General features: G+C 35.6%; 1 protein-coding gene across 10 annotated transcripts in view; it reads right to left on the reverse strand.

Moving 5' to 3' along the window:
* The window catches only part of SGCG (sarcoglycan gamma), a 149,786-nt gene that overhangs the window by 104,345 nt on the left and 27,176 nt on the right, over positions 1 to 18,265 (reverse strand). For all 10 annotated transcript variants that reach the window (XM_074860045.1, XM_074860042.1, XM_074860035.1 and 7 more), the window contains one exon: positions 809 to 900. The gene's annotated coding sequence lies outside the window, so the exon portion shown is untranslated. The remainder of the gene's footprint in view (positions 1 to 808; positions 901 to 18,265) is intronic.

Genomic DNA, 18,265 nt, shown 5'->3' on the forward strand with positions numbered 1-18,265 from the left:
TGCTTTGGAAGACGAAGCTCCTATCAGACATTTAACAGCTGCAGATCATAAATTTAGGACTGACACAAATCCAACTGATCACAGGCTTACAAGATACTTTCTTCCCTTTATGAATTCTGTGGCCACTAATCCTTTACCACACTCTGTTTACATATACAAATGGAGAAGTTCTTTTCTATACAAAGGAATTAATTCACTGGTATCTGAAAAAAATTACATATTTTTCATAATAAAATATTTATCAATATCTTTAAAACAGCTTTGATATTTAATCTCATGGATTTATGAAATATAAACTGGGACAAAAGCATTTTTACATTGTGTTAACACCAAAGCTTTTCTTTAATTGAAATTCCCTGTAAATATTAGAGGAAGAAACCTATAAATGCCAGATAGTTTTGAAGGGTAGATTATTTAGTCATTATTTAGGTGATAGGGCATTCATGTCCAGGCATTTCCTGCAAAATCTTTTGTCCATTCTTGGACAAAAGCAAAGGATCAGACAAAACTGGATAGAAGATCCCAAAAAAGCAACATTTAAACTTCATTTTAATATGTTTCCTTTTAGCATATTTCTCATTATTTGATTTCTCAATTTATAAAAACAGATTGAATAACACAGTGCCCAGCGATAGAAAGAGATTAGATTGTATCACCCAGTAGCTCTCTTTATGGACAGAACTTTTATGTTATTTTCCATGTATGATTACTCTTCTTGGTCTAGATTCATGATGTCTTTTGTCTGCTCTTCTACCTATCTAATATCTGCAAAGTAGAAATTCTAAAAATGAAAAAAACAAATAAATACCTCAGTTTGTATCTTCTGAAGTTCTCATGAAGTAGGACTGAAGCAAGAGCAACTGTCAGTGAGTTCTGTATCATCTGAAGGCAGCTGTCTTCCTATTTAAATGCAAAGAATGGAAAGAAAAAGGAAACATTTTGATGAGTATGGGGAAAGAACAAGATATTCCTGAACTGCTCTCCTGACTACTTTAACTGACAACATCTTACAAGTGATGGAGCAAAATCCATGGAGATTAAAACTGTTAAACACAAATGAAACACTGGACATCCAATGCCTGTTTGGACTTCAAATGTTTGTGACAGCACAGTTTACAGTAAATGAGAAATATACATTAGGCAAAAATCTATGTGAAAAATAATAAAAAATATTTCTGTTGCAATGTTAAAATTCCTTCTAGCACTAGAATGCATTAGTATAATGAACAATGACTTCAATTATGGGGTTTCATTGCATTTGTACAAAAGCTAAGTCTTTCTCTCAGTCAAGTAATTATCTTCACAGTTCAAGAATGTTGATGTCCTGTTCCTCGCCAAAAACTGCCAGCTTCCTTTTCAATTGGATTTTGAAAGTCTATGACTGACGACTTAGTTCTGGAAATGTAAACAAGCAAACATTTATCTTCCACACTGTCAGAGTCCATTCATACCAGCACTTGACTAACTAGAAGTACTTGTAATCTTATGCCATGAAAAAAAGATGGGAAAAGATACATAAATTGTGGTTTGAATATTCTGCCATTAAAAGATGTTACATTTTGTAGAGAAAAAAATTAGAATTTTGAGAAAAATTCTGTGTATACCTACAAGATTTCAAGAACATCTGCTTTTTCTTCAAAGGGCAAGACAACACAATGGTGGAGAAGACAATGGCTATCATGTATCAGTTTAACTAATTCATCTTACTAAAACAGACATAGAAGCCATTTGGTCCTATCTATATCAACTTCTCTAACTTATTCAGATATTTTTCAAGTTGGTGGCATCTTTAAAGAGTGTGTTAAAGATTTGTTAAGCAAAGGGCATTTAGGACCAGAGGAGAATATTCTAGCCTCTATGGAAAACAGAGTTTATCTCAGAAATAAAGTACTACACAATAATTTTCCAGTTAATAATAATATGAAATTTTTGCTTTATTAGAATAGGATAGGATAGGAAAGGAAGGATAGAATAGATAGAATAGAATTAGAATAGAATAGAATAGAATAGAATAGAATAGAATAGAATAGAATAGAATAGAATAGAATAGAATAGAATATTTTCAGTTGGAAGGGACCTACAATGATCATCTAGTCCAACTGCCTGACCACTTCAGGGCTGACCAAAAGTTAAAGCATGTTATTAAGGGCATCGTCTAAATGCCTCTTAAACACTGACAGGCTTGGGGCATTGACCACCTCTCTACGAAGCCACCCTCTTGGTAAACAAATGCTTCCTAATGTCAAGTCTAAACCTCCTCTGACACAGCTTTGCACCATTCCTACATGTTCTGTCGCTGGATACCAGGGAGAAGTGATCAGCAATTATTAAATTAAAAATTTAATTCTATATGCTAGATTTCCTGTGACTATTTGTCAAAAGGCAGCAGGTGCCCATAGAGGCTTATATACTGTAGCCAGGAAATAGATTCTTAGATCATCTGTGCAGTCAAAAGAGTGTCTGGCTAGTATTGGAATCATGCTCTTACTTCATTTGCAGTATCTTTCTCTTTGTGGCCTAAAACTAGTCAGTCAGTCACGCTCTCTCCTCAGAAAAAAACCCAAGATACCCCAAGCCTCTTGTATCCCCAAAATTGCATAGCAAGAGATAGTTAATAACCAAGTTAACTAAGAAAAGAAGCTCACTACTGATGAACAATTGTAATTACATGGCAAATGGTAAATATAGCTAAAATTCGCTTGTACGGGTATATAACTCCAGATGAAACAGTTTTGTCATATGAAATATTAAAAGATACCTTGATAGAGGTTCAGAAAGGTCAAGTAGTACAGCAAAAGCAATTTTCATTAATCATAAAATGGCATATACTTTGGAAAAAAAGTAACATTCACATGAAAATATATACCTATTAGAATTACCAAATTAAAAAAAAAATCACATACAAATATTTATCTATTAGAATCACTGACTGCAAAACCCCAAACCAACCAAATTCTCAAGCAATTAAAGTGGGGGATAATTTTATTAATGTTCAGAAAATATAAATAAGTAATTAGTTACTAGGCATCTCTGGATGTCCAAGAACTGAGGGGAAATGTCCAAGTCTTCTTAATTCTTGTTCTTGTGCATGTTAGTCACTTGTAAGCTTGAATAATGATGCTACAGAAAAATCACCTTTTCAGAAAAAAATTTTTTCCAATTCTCCTGACTTCCCACTGCTGTCAGAGGCTCTAATATGAAAAAAAAACGGTTGGAAACAATTTTTTCAGTGTTTCCCTCCAAAGTATTTTGAGTTGGCTACGTTTAATGTGCTTTTTAAATCTGTAAGGGATAGGACAGCATGCCATTTATTGATAGAGACCCTGCCCCTTCCTAAGAATAGGGCTATGGTGAATATCTAGAAAGGGTTGTCATCTTCTAAACCTGAGCAAAACAGTGAGACAAGGGAGGACTTAATCTTTCACATATAAATAGAAAGAAACATTTGAAAGTTACTAAGTTGCACCTATTAAAGCTATAAAAATGTAATTGTTCTAAATAGTCACTTAAACGAGGTGGAAAATACTCCACTAGGAACCTTTTGGAATATAAACACAGGACCCCCATCTATACAAGGCTTTAAGGGAGATCTGCCTAGACATTTCATTACAATATCTATAAGGTGGTTCAAAACAGCTTTGAAATTCAGAATATTTATGTTTTATTAGAGTATGTACAATAATAAACTAGAACAAGAAAATCTGGAAATGACTATGCAAGACAAGATAAAATAAAAGGACTTTAAGTGTCCAACCGCCCACCCTGTCAGTGCACAGCAGGTCCTTGTGTCTGGTTTCTAGGAATTTTCTCCACCTGTGACCACAAACAGCTGGCTGTGGGTCTATTGCCTGATTATCTTAGCAGTACTCAATCTCTGCTTCAGCAATAATCTCCCAGCTCCTTGCTGCCACACTCCTCCTGCTCTATCCCTTTTTTTTTTGCCACATTCTGTCACCTGAACTATCCTCTAGGTTCAGTGGCTCCAGAACAGGAACCTTTTTCACCTCCTGTTCACCTGCTCTACTCACTCTCTTTTCAAAGTAACTTAGGCACAAAATTAATTTATATAAAACAGATTCAAATTGTCACAGTGGGCTAGTTGGCTTTTTTGGGGGGGTGTGTATGTTAATGGTATCTTCTGCTTGGTTTGCATCTTCACACAATTTGATTTAAAACAATTTAATTTAGTGGGTTAATTCCATATGACCCTTTAAAAAGGTTAAGTAGTGAGGCAGCAAGTGAAAAGCTGCATGTGTACTTTGTGCTCACTGCTGTACCCCATGCAAAGATGAGCCTGACAGGTGAACTGGAATAGATGTAAGATGGGACGAACTGCTTTTCTAAGAGCAAACAAGCAAGCTCAGGCTTGTAGAACCTTTCAGAAAGTCCAGTTGAGAAGGGAAGGACTAATTTGGAGTCTGTGGCTTGCATGCAGACTGGAAGACACAATGGTGATACCTTGCTGTAGTAGTATCTTAAAGGCAGAAGATGTTGCCTAATACTGAGGTGAAAAAAAACCACCAAATGTTAAATGTGCAAGCAGATTTGGAATGAATCTGTCCTAGTGCATGGTTGGTACAATTCAAGCATTCTCCTAAGTATGAAATTCAACTAATGTTAGCTTGAAGAAGTTAATTGTTACCTTCTTCTTAGGAAGAAAACCAGAAATGTGTACTTGGCTTTACATGAAACTCTACAATATTCTGGACAGGACAGTGGAGTAAAGCACTTTTTAGTAGGTTCATTATTTTGTGCATTGGGATTTTTATTTTAGGGTATGATTCACTGCACACCTACTCACAGCTCCATCTGCATGCACTCTGTGACAGGCAGAATAGTGTATTTACAGTTGTATTCTGTACAGTATGTCAAATCACTTCTATAACAGATGTCAACAGCACTGACAATCAACAGCAAACCATGTTTCATGTTCTTTGGTCATAACATTTCCTTTTACGCCACTTGTCCTTTACTGAAAATAAAATCAAAAACCCCAAACCCACTCAATGTCCAGAGCAGGATAGTCTAGTCTTCTGCCTTGGGATATGTGGACTCTGAAGAACTGAAGTGAAATACGTGCCTATCACCTGGTATAGGTGGTTGTATAAAACAAAATTGAATGACTGTCCCTCCATAGTACAATAGGTTTAACGGGTCTTGGAAGCTCTGCATCTGTACCCATATTCTCATATTGCATAAAGATTTGTACAGATACAAATGCTAAAGAATATGATGAGTTTACCACTCTCTTTTGCTTTCTTCCTATTTATCTCCTTTAATTTTTCATTTTCTGTCCTACTCATAGATATGCCAGAAGTATAGATGATACAAAAGTCCCCCCATTTTCTTTTATCATTAAATGTTATTTTTCAGTAACATAATATATATTTAACTGTGACATAATAAAGCAGGTGTATCTAATCTGCATTTGAAATAAAAGCATACAAAAGCATCTAAAACTCTGTTTAAATCCTGTGATTCAGTGTCTACTTCATTAGTTAGAATACTTTTTTCATTCACTACCAGCATGCATCTTCCCAGCAAGGAAGGAAGCATGAAAAAAAAAAAAGAGTTAAGGCACACAAGAAAAATGTTTCCTCTTCCAAAAGATTTAAAAGAAGAGAAGTGGAAATATGAAAATTACAGTGCTCTGGTCAGGACTCTGTAACAGGAACCATGGTCCCAGAGTTCATTCACTGACAGACTCACAGAATCACAGAATCATCAAGGTTGGAAAAGACCTTGAAGATCACCTAGTCCAACCATTGACCTAACGTTGACAGTTCTCAACTACACCATATCCTCAATGCCCAGAAAGTTTTAGTGGATCGCAATTTTATATTTGGAGCAACTGACCATTGAATTATTTCCATAGGAGGAACCTGCATTAATTTAATTTTCTTAAAACTGCAGTCATCAATAACACTGATAAAAAGATGGAATACTAGTTAAATATTTAAGAGAAAAGATATAGTGTTAATACAGAGCTTCTCCCTTGTTAAACAACTGGAAAAAGTTATTGTGGGATGGTCATACTACAGAGCAGCAGAGATAATGAGTAAGATTGGCTGTTTTGCTAGTATAAATTAAACAGTCATAATAATTTGTTGTAAGTCCTGAAGAGAACATCTTTAAATTCTTTTGTTGCATAGGTTCACCTTTCAAAATCTCAAAAAATGAACTCAAATTTACAAGCTAGCAGAAGAAAACAGAAGAAAATAAATTGAAGGAGGAGTTAACCCAAAGGCATGTTTTAGCTAATATGTAAAATGTGGTCATTTACCTAACTAAATCTTGTTCCAAGACAAACGAGGATGTTAGTATAAATCAATGAGTGAGCAAAACAAACATATACAGAATCTATATCCTAAGTTTTATTTAGCAATAATCTAGACAAAAAGGAGTTTTAAATATTTTCATTTTAAGTGACTGATTATGTTCACACGTTCTGATGAATATTCAATGTAAAAGACAAACAGGAATAATGAAGGCTTCAACTGTATAACAAAGTTAACTGAGTTTACATCATCTATTTCAAAATAATTTGTCTTTGTATTTACACATACAAAACAGAACTTTGATCTGCTCAAAACTTTCCCTTACAGTGATGTCCTCAAAGTAAAGCAGTTTTTTAATCTCCATTACACTATAAAATATAACCTTTTTTTTAATAGAGAACCTGGAAGCAGACAGGTAAAGCAGAATATAAATAGAAGAAACCTTATAAATAAGTAATTTCCTCTCCATTTCTCTTTGTTCAAAGAGAATCCTTGCTCAAAGAGAATCCTTGCTTTAAGACCTGATGTCTGTCCCCTCAGTAATTTTATGAGTTGCAGAAAACTCTGGAGTTTCCTCCAGAATCAAGGAAATTTCCATTTGATCACCTGTGAAATGTGACTTGCAGCTCTGTGGCCTTTGCAGCAATTTTCTCCTCTTGACTGTCCCTCTGAAGCTGCAATCTCCTACACCCTTGCTGAGTTTCTCTCTACCTTTCTACTCCTTAGTGAACTTGTGCTTTCTGAAATTGTCTTTTCTGGAGTGTTTTTCAATATCCTTAAGCAATGAACAACCTCTGTTTCCATGAGGTCCTACCTAATGCAGTCACTCTTAATGGAACACAGCAAGTAAGAACAAAAAGCCACCATGTTAGGCAACCTGCTATACCCAGCTGAGTTTACATTAGCTTTGTATACAGTAGGATGAATTAGCTAATGGACAAAAGGATACTCTTTTCTTCAATAGTTTGCACAGTATACGACACATTATAACCAAATTATGTGTTCTCTGAAATCTGAAATCAGACATATTTCCACTGTTACTGAATGAAATAATTTCTTGCAGACAGTGTAGGAAAAGCTTTTATCCAATACTGATTATCTCCTGTGGGTTTTTTTTTGGTAGCAATGGAAAAGCCATGTTCCCAAAGCATTTAACTTTTCTTTTAAAAATATGCTATAAAATAGTGACTGATTAAAGAATTTCAATTTTATAAGTTGCCATTGTAAAACTGTTCTGAAGTAATTACTCTTAATCTTGCAGTCAAATTCATACTACACGCTATGACTCACTAACAGAATGTCAGGGAAAAAAGCTTTAGCATTTTAAAACACTAAAAATGGGAGGGAGGGTGAGAAAAGGCACAATAAGAAGTATTTTTAGTGCTATAAAGTTAGGCAGCCTAAAACACATACACATTAGCTACTATTTTGGAAATTAGAGGTATACAGTATTTTGTATACTTCTAGTATACGGTGTTTACATTTTTCATTCTGGAACTGAGTCCCGAGTCCCCCATTTCTAAACTACTAAGGTCAGTTTAGACCTGTACCATACAGGTACAGAGTGAACCCAGCAAAACAGTTCACAGAAAGAATTCTTCACCTTGAAGGCCTGGGCAATCTTTGGTTTACCATATGCAGCTACCTTTAAAAATATATTTTAATTGATGATTTCCTGAGATCACTCCATGGAGACTCTGTACTGAACCATATTTAAGAATGCCAGACAGATGTACTTAATCCAAAGCCACTTTTCTGGATCAAGATGATTGTCCTCATCAGGCAGACAATGGAAGCTCAGCATTTAGCTGAGATCCTCAGGAGCTTTTACCCCTTCTGATGTTCTAGGAAGACAAAAAGAAGGCCAATGGAAAGGAAGCAGAAAAGGACAAACAACTTTTCTCACCAACCACTACAATAAAATAGCAATTTGTGTCCAACCTTCTGTGGAAGAAACTCAAACAGCCTTTAGAGAGCAAGAGTAGAAGTACACAGCAAATAATTTTTAAGAATCTGGTTTGAAGTTCTGAACTTGTATCAAAGTAGAGTCTTACTACCAAAGGTTAAGTCACAGCCCATGATCCATTTTTGAGCTGCCAATCACTACAAAGACTGTAAAAATAATAATTATTAATGTTAATAATATATCCCAACAATCTGTTGGCCCTACTGAGATTTTAGCTTTGCCAAAATGCAAGCAGAAAAATTAGGCACATGAGAAGTGTATTTAATTAGGAACTTGTCATCTGGCAAAAGCAAGTAAATTGTAAGTGTAGTCTTTTAAATGGGAGAAGCTATAATCAAGCGGTGAATAGACCATAAGCTATTTATTGTTTGACTGAAATGTATAAATTGGGTATGGGCATAGTGTAATTATCTAGTATTTTGAAGGGTTATGCACAAGGCTGAGCTGTTGAGCAACCACAGCAAGCAGAGTAACCATAGTAAAACCATTGACTTAAAAGTGACATATATAAATCAACAATTTTGGCAGTGTTAAGAATCTGACACTGCCTTATTAAGCAAAGTTAGAATATACTTTGAAAATAGATAGCTGAATTAGATTAAACAAAAAATAAAAGCCTGTCTAACATTCTTTCTGGAGTGCTGTCTGTAGCAATGTTTATTATAACTGGGCATCTCATTTTGACAGGCTGTTTTGAAAAAAATAAACAAAAACCAAGTACAGAAACAGATGACAAAATGAAGTAGGCTCTACTCAGCTGCTCTTACTGTGCAAAATAGGAGACAATTGGTTTGATTTTAGTAATAAACATCATCAGCAAATGCATAAATTTCTCCTTTAGTGAATTTGTGATTCGTAATAGTTTCAGACTTGCTAGTCAAGTAACAGAAGTTAGGGTTAAAAGTCCTTTTCCCTGCTATTTAGTCAAAACATTTTACTTTACATCGTTACTCCTCACACTTAGTTGGCTCTGCATCAGCTAAAGTGAGAACAGCTGCATCCTACTTCATATGATCATCTCGTTTACTGTCTGAATAACTATACTAAGCCTATGCAGGCTGCTTCATTTTCAGCCGTGCAGTCTAACACCCAGTCCATCAGCTGTTAGCAAACAGCTGCAGTACCAAACATAAAGCCAAGTCACAGACCAGTCCCTCCAGCAGGAAACAACTTCCAGAAATTCACTGACCATTTCCCAAGATAAAGGTGTCTGACAGCCTCTGACCTACTCTGTTACATTTTTTTAAACCCTTAGAGCAGATAAGCACCAAATTCAGTGTAAAAATGTGTTCTCTTGATCAGCTACTTCCAAAACAGAATGGACCCTTTTATTGGCAGTATCATTACCTGCATACCCAGTTTAACCATGACATATACCTGTCTGTACTGTTTGCATAATTTTCTAAGGAAGGATCCTTGATGTTTCCTGGAACATTGATAGGAAAAGGCCTTAAAGGATGACCAGTAACATACAAGTAGTCAGTGCCAAGCCTTTCAGATTTTCAGAATGTGCACATATCTTTGGAGCTCTTTTTCCTGAATTGTGGTTGTTAGAATTTATAATTAACTGATTTTACCTGCCTCATAGGATCCTTAAAATTGATTGTGGGCTTGGCAAAAACATCAATACCAGACCACTTAATTTTTATATTCTCAAACAAGCTCTAGTAGATACTTAATGTACTTCTCTTTCGTGATTAACTGTGCTTGATGTGCTTGGATTTTAAGCTTCTCTGAAGTCAAGGACATATTGGTTTACTATCAATAGCTAGTAGTTCTTATTTCTTACACAATTTAATACTCCTTGGCTGCCTTCTATATAATAGACCCAAAAGAATAAGAAAATCAATTAAGTTGCATTTTAAAAACAGACATATAGCCTGATACATATCTGGGTGCATGTGACAACATACAGAAATATCTCACAAAATTCCCCCACAAGTCTCTACTGGTTGTCACAGGACAGAGCAAAAAAAAAAAAAAAGGATGGTGTGTTTTTAGGTTACTGAAATATTTCAGGAAGAAAAGTTCTGGCTGAAACTATATTCAGGTTTTCTCCAGAGAATGGTACAGGAAGAAAAGCAGTATTTTTGATCCTTGTGTTTTCCTTAAATTTTTAAGACTGAATCAAGGAGGGATTGACACTTCCACACCCAGGGCTAGAAGAGAAGTTGTCTCCAGTCGTACTAATTTTCATGATGGAGTCCCTGAATACGTCATTAGTTGAGGACTGGGAAGTCAGGAAAGACAGAAACTGAGTGTTCCATTTGTGATATTCAGCATCCTGCAGCACGCAGGAATATTCTTCCTGCAGCAACATGGATGGCCAAGTGACTGCAAAAAAGTGAAGACAACGAATCACCTTCAGGCTACATATTCAGAAACTGTTTGGAAGGAGTTGAATGAATATGTGTTTGGACTGTTGCTGGGTAGGTTGTTCAATCCTTGGGGCAGATTGTAATGACGCTTCATGTGAAGGCCATACATCAAGAACAGGACAAGAGCAGGTGGTAAAGTACTGTAGGAGTTTGACCTTATTCTGCGATCAACTCATGGAGGTAATCTCACTGCCATAAGAGACAGGCCCCAAACAAAGAAGGAGCATTCTGACGCTGCTGTTGTAATAGCCAGTCTGCTATAGGCAGATACCATTTCCGCTCTTGATGCTTAACATGGAAGTTACAGGCTAAGGAGAATGGCCTTTAAGATTTGAAAGACTACCTCTGTGAGCAATCGAACATTTTCCAGTAACACATACCCCAAGATGATATGGGATATTAGTACACCCGTTTAATCATACAATGTAACCTCTACAGGAGAGGCCAATAGATAAGAAGAGATTCTTCTGCATTTAATTGTATCTCTTTGCTCAAGCAGCACTTTATATCCTCACATATTGTAAGGAACTTGTACCCTTCCCTTGTCTTTCACTGCAAGAGAATAGATTTAATACACCTCTCATTGCCAGTCAGTGGTTCTATGGTGAGTACCAGCTGTCTTCTCTTAATGAAACTGGTGGTGGTGATGGTGTTTGTTCTCTGATGTTCAAATAATCTGAGATTACTGTACGGGCAGTCTTGGGTAGATACTTGGTTAATTCTCAAACCATGGCTTAGAATGGACAAATGATATAAGGATCTCTATATTACATCTGTGTATTTTAATCAAACAGACATAGATTGGGATACAAAGATATATTTGAAATGGTCTACACTAAGCATTATATGTAGGCATTGTGATATGGACTTTAAAGAAATACGCAAGCAGTTTCTGATTAGCTAGGCTATATTCCCTTTGCTTCAATAAAAAGAATGAAATAAAGAAAACATCTGTTTTATGTGAATACCCTCTAAAATTTGAAATATTCTGTCAGAGTTTTCTAAATAACACAGACAGGTCTGTCTATCCATACTGCACGTTGGTACTTTACACTCTAGGCTTGACAAAACAACACAGATCACACACCTTAAATTCTAAACAGTTTTAGCATTCATAGATGCATTAAATAAATTTAAAACTAGAAGCTTTAGTTATACTGTGTTACTCCAAATTACTCCAGTGACAAAATTGGTTTCTCAAGCCACAGTCTTGCAGAGATACATATATGAATTAGATTATAATTTGTACTTCCTAGACTGCAGTGGGATCACTGGCAAACAAAAGTGCAAGCATAAATTTAAATTTTCACATAACTGCAGTCCATTTAATTGTTTGGTCCATATATGGCAAGATAATTTTCAAAAAGATACACTAAATATGTTAGTATGATTTCATCAATTACATCAGTGGGTTTTGTTTGTTTTGTACTATTATTTCTACTTGTGGCATATTCTTAAAGTAATCCTATACCATAGATAGCTTGCTTTATTTTCAAGCAATCATTCACATTTGGAACAATGATTTGCATATGGTCTATACATTCTCAAAATAGCTCCACTTTAAATCTTCGTTTTATACTAGTAAAGATAAGCAGGTAATTTGCATTCGTTAATTATTTTATGGTTTACCAAAAAATATGGAGGAAATATGTCAGTGTAATTCATACTTACTTACAGCATGAGTGTTATAAACCCATTTATAATAAAAAAATCCACACAATTAACAGAAAATATTTGGGCTATATAAATTTTTAAATGGCATATTAAGAAAATAAATATGACAAGCAAAGACAGATTCATAATCCCCCTTCCATGGTTAGTAAACAGTAAAATTAACATGCTTACTTATATTCCTCTATGAAAAATATAACAACCTTAAAATAATTGTTTCAAATGCTTACTGGAAATGCCACATAAAATCAACTGCTTGTTCTGTGTAGGCCCAAGGAATAGATCCAGAGGAGGGCAAAGGATCCAATTAGCAAGATCAGATAAAAAATAGCAAGACAAACAGAGGGACAGATATGGCAGCTAATAGTGTGTCAATTTCTTATGAACTAAAGTTCAAAAAAAAAACCCCTTATACTTATTTTTCATTCCCAAAAGATAACTAAGCATAAATGAACTGTATTGAGGTTTTTTTGTCTTACTGAAACAGTAATTTTCAATTATCAACACAGTGAAGGTTCTGTGTCACTCCTTCAGAACCAATACTCATTTCAAACTTTGAGACGTGTATTTAATGTGTTTGGTGCAGAAGGAGCACTACTGATAACTGGCTACCTCTGAAGGATGCTTCCTTTTATTCAGCAGATTGTAACGCAGCATCTGTAACAATGTAAAGTAATAGCAAATCTCACACCTCATTCCTAAACTAATCCCATGCAATTAATTACAGTTCTTGGTTTCAACAGCTTTAGTAATGATCCATAAATATCATCCTTGTGAGAAAACATTCAATGTTTTGTGTAAGTTCTTCAGGGAGTTGAGTCCATCTCAGTTACCACAGACATGGTGACCTGCCTTTGGAGATACCTATAACTTTTATTATAGATGGATGTCTTAGTCATCTTGTTTCTTTTTAGCCATTGTGAAACTAACATTCAATCTTAAGAGAAAAGACAGAGATTGAATTTAAGGTAGAATGTTTGCAGGCATTAGTGTTTTGCTGATTAGGAATATCAACTAAACTCAGACACCAGAGTGAAAAGAGCAGGTGTATTTTACTAGAAATAACTAACTAATGTAACAGAATAATACAGAAAACATACAGTAAGAAAAGACAGAACAGTGCACTTAAACAAATAGGAAAATACAGGGTAATGCATCAAATCATTACTACCTGAGAGAGAGAATAGTGATTAAGAAAGATAAATCACCACTTGCATACTTCACCATCATCCAGACCCGCAGTCGCTGGGGAGCCCCGGTTGCAGTGAGGATTTGGAGAGCCTGTCCCGGCAAGTGGGAAATCCTATGTGGTGCGTCCACCCATAGGTGAGGCTTCCAAAGTCGCTGTGAGCGGGTCCAGCCTTATATACCTAAAAATCAGTGAGCCAGAATAGCTGGCACCTTTGTTTTAAGCAGAAATATCTGGTTTCCATCTCACATTAGGTTCCCCCAGAGCCTGGCCAGGGCTCAAGGGAGAAGCTAAGGGAGTTTCCCTGCTTATCTAGTTGATTTATGAGCAAGGTCACACACCAGGTCACAGGGCCAGACAACTGTCTCTGTGGCCCTGTTACCTTGCTCACACACACAAAGAAGGATACATTCAAGATAAACATGTTTTATGATGTTTAAGCTACATCTTCTATGTATATTTCACTAATGACTCCACACTGAGTTAGCAGTTTTGGTTCAGGGCCTGTTGCTCAGGTTTCAATACTTCCACCTTTTACCTCAGAATAGGTGGTTTGCTATAATTTAGTATAATACCTATTAGCACAATGGTTATCAGTTATAAAATATACAGGATTCATCTATAGGTCAACTCTGGCTTGGGCGTATTGTCCAAGCCTTAGCACTTCAACTAGAAAATCCTGATTTCTACAGAACTGTTAAGATAATTCTTATCACAAATAACTCTAATAATAAAAATGTAAAATACAATTTTGTGAGTGAAATTACCAAAAGTCTGCCTGGTGCATTTGTGTTAGTCTGGGCTAATAATCAGAAACAATAATATTTTTTGCAAATTATGTAAAAATCTCAATGTTTCACTTAATAAATTAAGTAATAATTAAAAGGAGGACTATATTGATTTTATAAGGAAGGAAGCTTATGGAGCCACTGAAAATTTACACTAAAAAAGTCTCCAAAAGTATGTTTTACAAATTAGCATGCTTTGAAAAATTTACAGACTTGAAAAGCAAAGCTAAAAAATTTCATAAATTACTCAAGCTATAGCAATGCAGAGAATTTGGCTGCTATAGACCATTTGCCGCATGCTTTCCATTTTCTTGATGAAAATGTGAAAGCAGAAAAGGACTTTATGACTGTAAGGCAGTCACAGAATCTCACACCAACAGCCCTAAAGAAACAGAAAGGGCCCAAACAGAGAAAACTGTGGATGTACCAGGTCTTATGCCTGGAAAGAGGAACTACAATCAACCTATAAAGTAGAAGCAGTAACGTAAGTCCCAGACAAGTTTAGGGCAAAAAATGAAGTCCTGGTGTACCACATCAATCCTCTTGCCAGAGTTCTCTCGCTGCCTTAACAGCTACTCAGTATTCGGATAGAATCTAGGTCCCAATACAGGAACAATTAAAGAAACACCAGGACCCTGCATAGCTACTTTTTTTTTTTTTTTTTTTTTTAAAATAACTGGAAAACAAGCAGTCTCCATAGAAAGATATTTAAGTTCTTAGAAAAGCTTTTTTGAAAAGTGAGTTCATTGAAGATTCCCAAATTGTAAATAGAATATTATTTTCCACTGTCTATAAACTAAATTTTACTCTCCACATTAAAACCTGACTTGATGAGTAGCTATTGAACTCCATTTGAGATAAAATTTGCTCATATTTACTTTTCAACTACTTCAACTAATTTACAAAAATATGCCAAAAATGTAGCATAAAACCAAAATATCCACTATCTACCATGCATCTGTCAGTAAAGTAGATCATTTTACAGCTTTTTATCATGGGGCTTAACTCAAGACACAAAAATACTCTTTTCATCAAGCTCCTGTCTGTGAAACTCTAATTCAGCATTACATATGGGAATTCTCCTATCAGCATTCAGAAACACAGCACATTGTAGCTAGGAAAAATAATTATCTCCACTACTTTTTTTACCCTCATCCAACATCCTCCATAGCTCCTCAACTGAAAGGGCTGTTATATCTCCAATCCATTCTTTACCCTGAGCTTGCTTATTTGCATTTTTGAAGCTTCTTGTGATTGTAGTTTTCAAAACCAAGGGGGAATATTCTCCTTTCCAGTAATGGTGTTCCTTCCTTGGATAATTCACAAGTGCATTTTAACAAAGGGTGTATTTATCTTAACCACAAAAGACTGAAGTCTTCCTTTGCAGGGTCCACAGCAGAAACGCTCTAATCCCTGACACACTAACATTGCGTAAAACAGAACATACCCACTGCCATTTTTGTACTACTGTCACCTTCAGTCAGTTGCTTTCAGATACAGAGACATATGTAAAGACTTGCCTTTTCTATCTAATATATGTAAAGACTAGAAACCACTTTCTTTGAGAGGCTCACGTAAGTATTCTAACAACAGCTGATGGCACGTGCTACCCAACCAATGGTCGTTTGAAAAGTTTCATTATAGAAGTGACTGTAGACTTTAGGAATGGCACAGTGCTTGATTCATGACTTTATGGCAAGGTGTCTGAGGTGAGATGTTAAAGAACACAGATACTGAGGTCACTCAAGTACTGGTAAAATGTCAGTATCCTAACAGGTCCAAACACAGCAAAGTATTTTAGGACAAATTGCTACACTGAAACAACAGAACCCACTTCCCACAGTGGAAATGAAGTCTGGGAAACTTTCTGTAAAGCTTACACATGCAAAGGTAAATTGAGAACACCTTTTTGATGTTGAGTATTTAACAATACAGAGCTAGCTTGAGAAGCATAAGGCCAACAAAGAACAGCAGCAGATGAATCTCCAAGATTGGCAACTGGCAATTTAACAGCACTTTGATGCAATGAAGAAAGCATCAAGGAAACATACTGAAGGACTCTGTCTTTCAGAAGGACAACATGGCAGTTGAACTAGGTAATAGTTGAAGGTCCCTTCCAACTGAACCATTCTGTTCTATTCTATTCTAACATACCTCACATTTCTGTAACCTGGATTTCATTCGCCACTCTACTGTCCCATCACTCAGCATCTGAAGGTCCTTCTGAAATTATTCAATTGATCCCAATTCTTCTTTTGAATTATCAGACCTCCAAACCCCTGCACAGCCCTTTTCCCAGATTGGTACTATCTATGATATCCCAGGTTTGTACTATTCTATGATAGTACAAGTCATGTGCATTGTGCAAGACCTGACTTATGTGAACAGGTCTCACCACAGACTATTGCAGATCTCCAAAGACAATGGTCCTCCACTGCAAAAATTTAGCATCTATTCCTACTGTCTGTTTTTTAAGGTTTAGCAATCTGTTCATCCTTTCAGTACCCTTCTACTTGTGCCATGGCTGCTTAGTTTCTTAAACTTCTGGTTAGGGAATCTCTTGAAAGCTTTCTGGAAATCTGAGGAACATATAATCAACAAGATCATTTTTACTGATGTAATTTTCCATGTGCAGGGACACATGATGTCACACATCTAGAATGAAGTTTAAACTGGAATTGCTCAAAAGGCTGATTTAAATTTTGAAAGCAAAAATATCTAGCCAGATTCCAAGTCAAAAGTATACAATCACCTTCTTTATCCGGTTCTTTTCATGTCTGCTTTGCCTTCATGACATATACTTCAGAAACTTAAGAATTTATCTCATTTTTTACTTCTCAGGGTACAACAAAAAAAATCAATGTCAAAAAGCTGCACCTAGAACTTTCAGATGCATCAAAGAACAGAAATTACACATGACAATGCTAAAGACTGACAGAATGCAAAGAAGCTTTTATTTTAGCATCCAATTTTCTGAGAATTAAAGAACAAGTATCAAAGTGGTAGCAGTATTAAAATGAGGGTTGAAAACTGTCAACTTTTGATAGGAAGATTATTTTTAAAATGTTAGGAACTAGTCAGACATTCCTAAGTCAAATGAGAGCAAATTAACAGTTTAATTGTTCAGGTTTACATGGGATGGGTACACACTAAAATACAAAGAGAAAAGTCTTTAAAAAGAGGCAGCTTATAGTTTACAGAAAGGCAGAAGAGGCTATTATACCAAACAAAATTCCATAGAACTGAAATAGCTTCTATTGTAATTAGAATTATTAATGTAAAGGAACATGATACTTTATTCAGGTGGAATTAATTTCATGAGCCAGTGCAAGGAATTCTGAAATCTACTTTGGCAACCTATGCATGGTGATTTAGGAACTCATCATTCTTTTATCAAACAACCTTGTGGATGATCTGTATGGCTTTAGACTCTGGAGATAAAAGACTACAACTATCCAAACATCTAGATTGTGTATTACAACTTCGTTTCAAGGGAAAACAAACGACAGACAAAAGAGAGAAAAAACTACAGCTTTATGAGGGTTCTGGGTAGTTCTATTGAATATGAAAGTACTCTCAGAATTATTTAAAAATCCTGATAGAGAAAAATTGAAGGAAACTAAAAAGATGTATTTCAAGATGTAAAACAGTCTCTAAACATTCCTGCAAAGAGAGAGCATTTTTATCAGGGAAATATATCCGGTAGTTAAAGATGTAGGTTCTTATACATTTTAACAAATCTTTCCTATCTTTCAGTGTATTTTTTTTCTTATGACACTTTTTTACCTACTGTTCAGAATTTTCTTGTACATATGATTACAGAAATACTACTCACATGTATATTTCTTTGAAATGGGATGCTTTACTCACATTCACACTGTGTGCACACTTACTGTGTGTAGGTGTCTGCATACAGATGCGGGTGAAGTAGCATTTCATCTGGATGCCATCTGCATCAGCAGAAATATGCATCACCTTATGTCATGAAATGCAAA

This window comes from Strix uralensis, chromosome 2 (assembly GCF_047716275.1).
Source record: "Strix uralensis isolate ZFMK-TIS-50842 chromosome 2, bStrUra1, whole genome shotgun sequence".
Lineage (NCBI taxonomy): Eukaryota > Metazoa > Chordata > Aves > Strigiformes > Strigidae > Strix > Strix uralensis.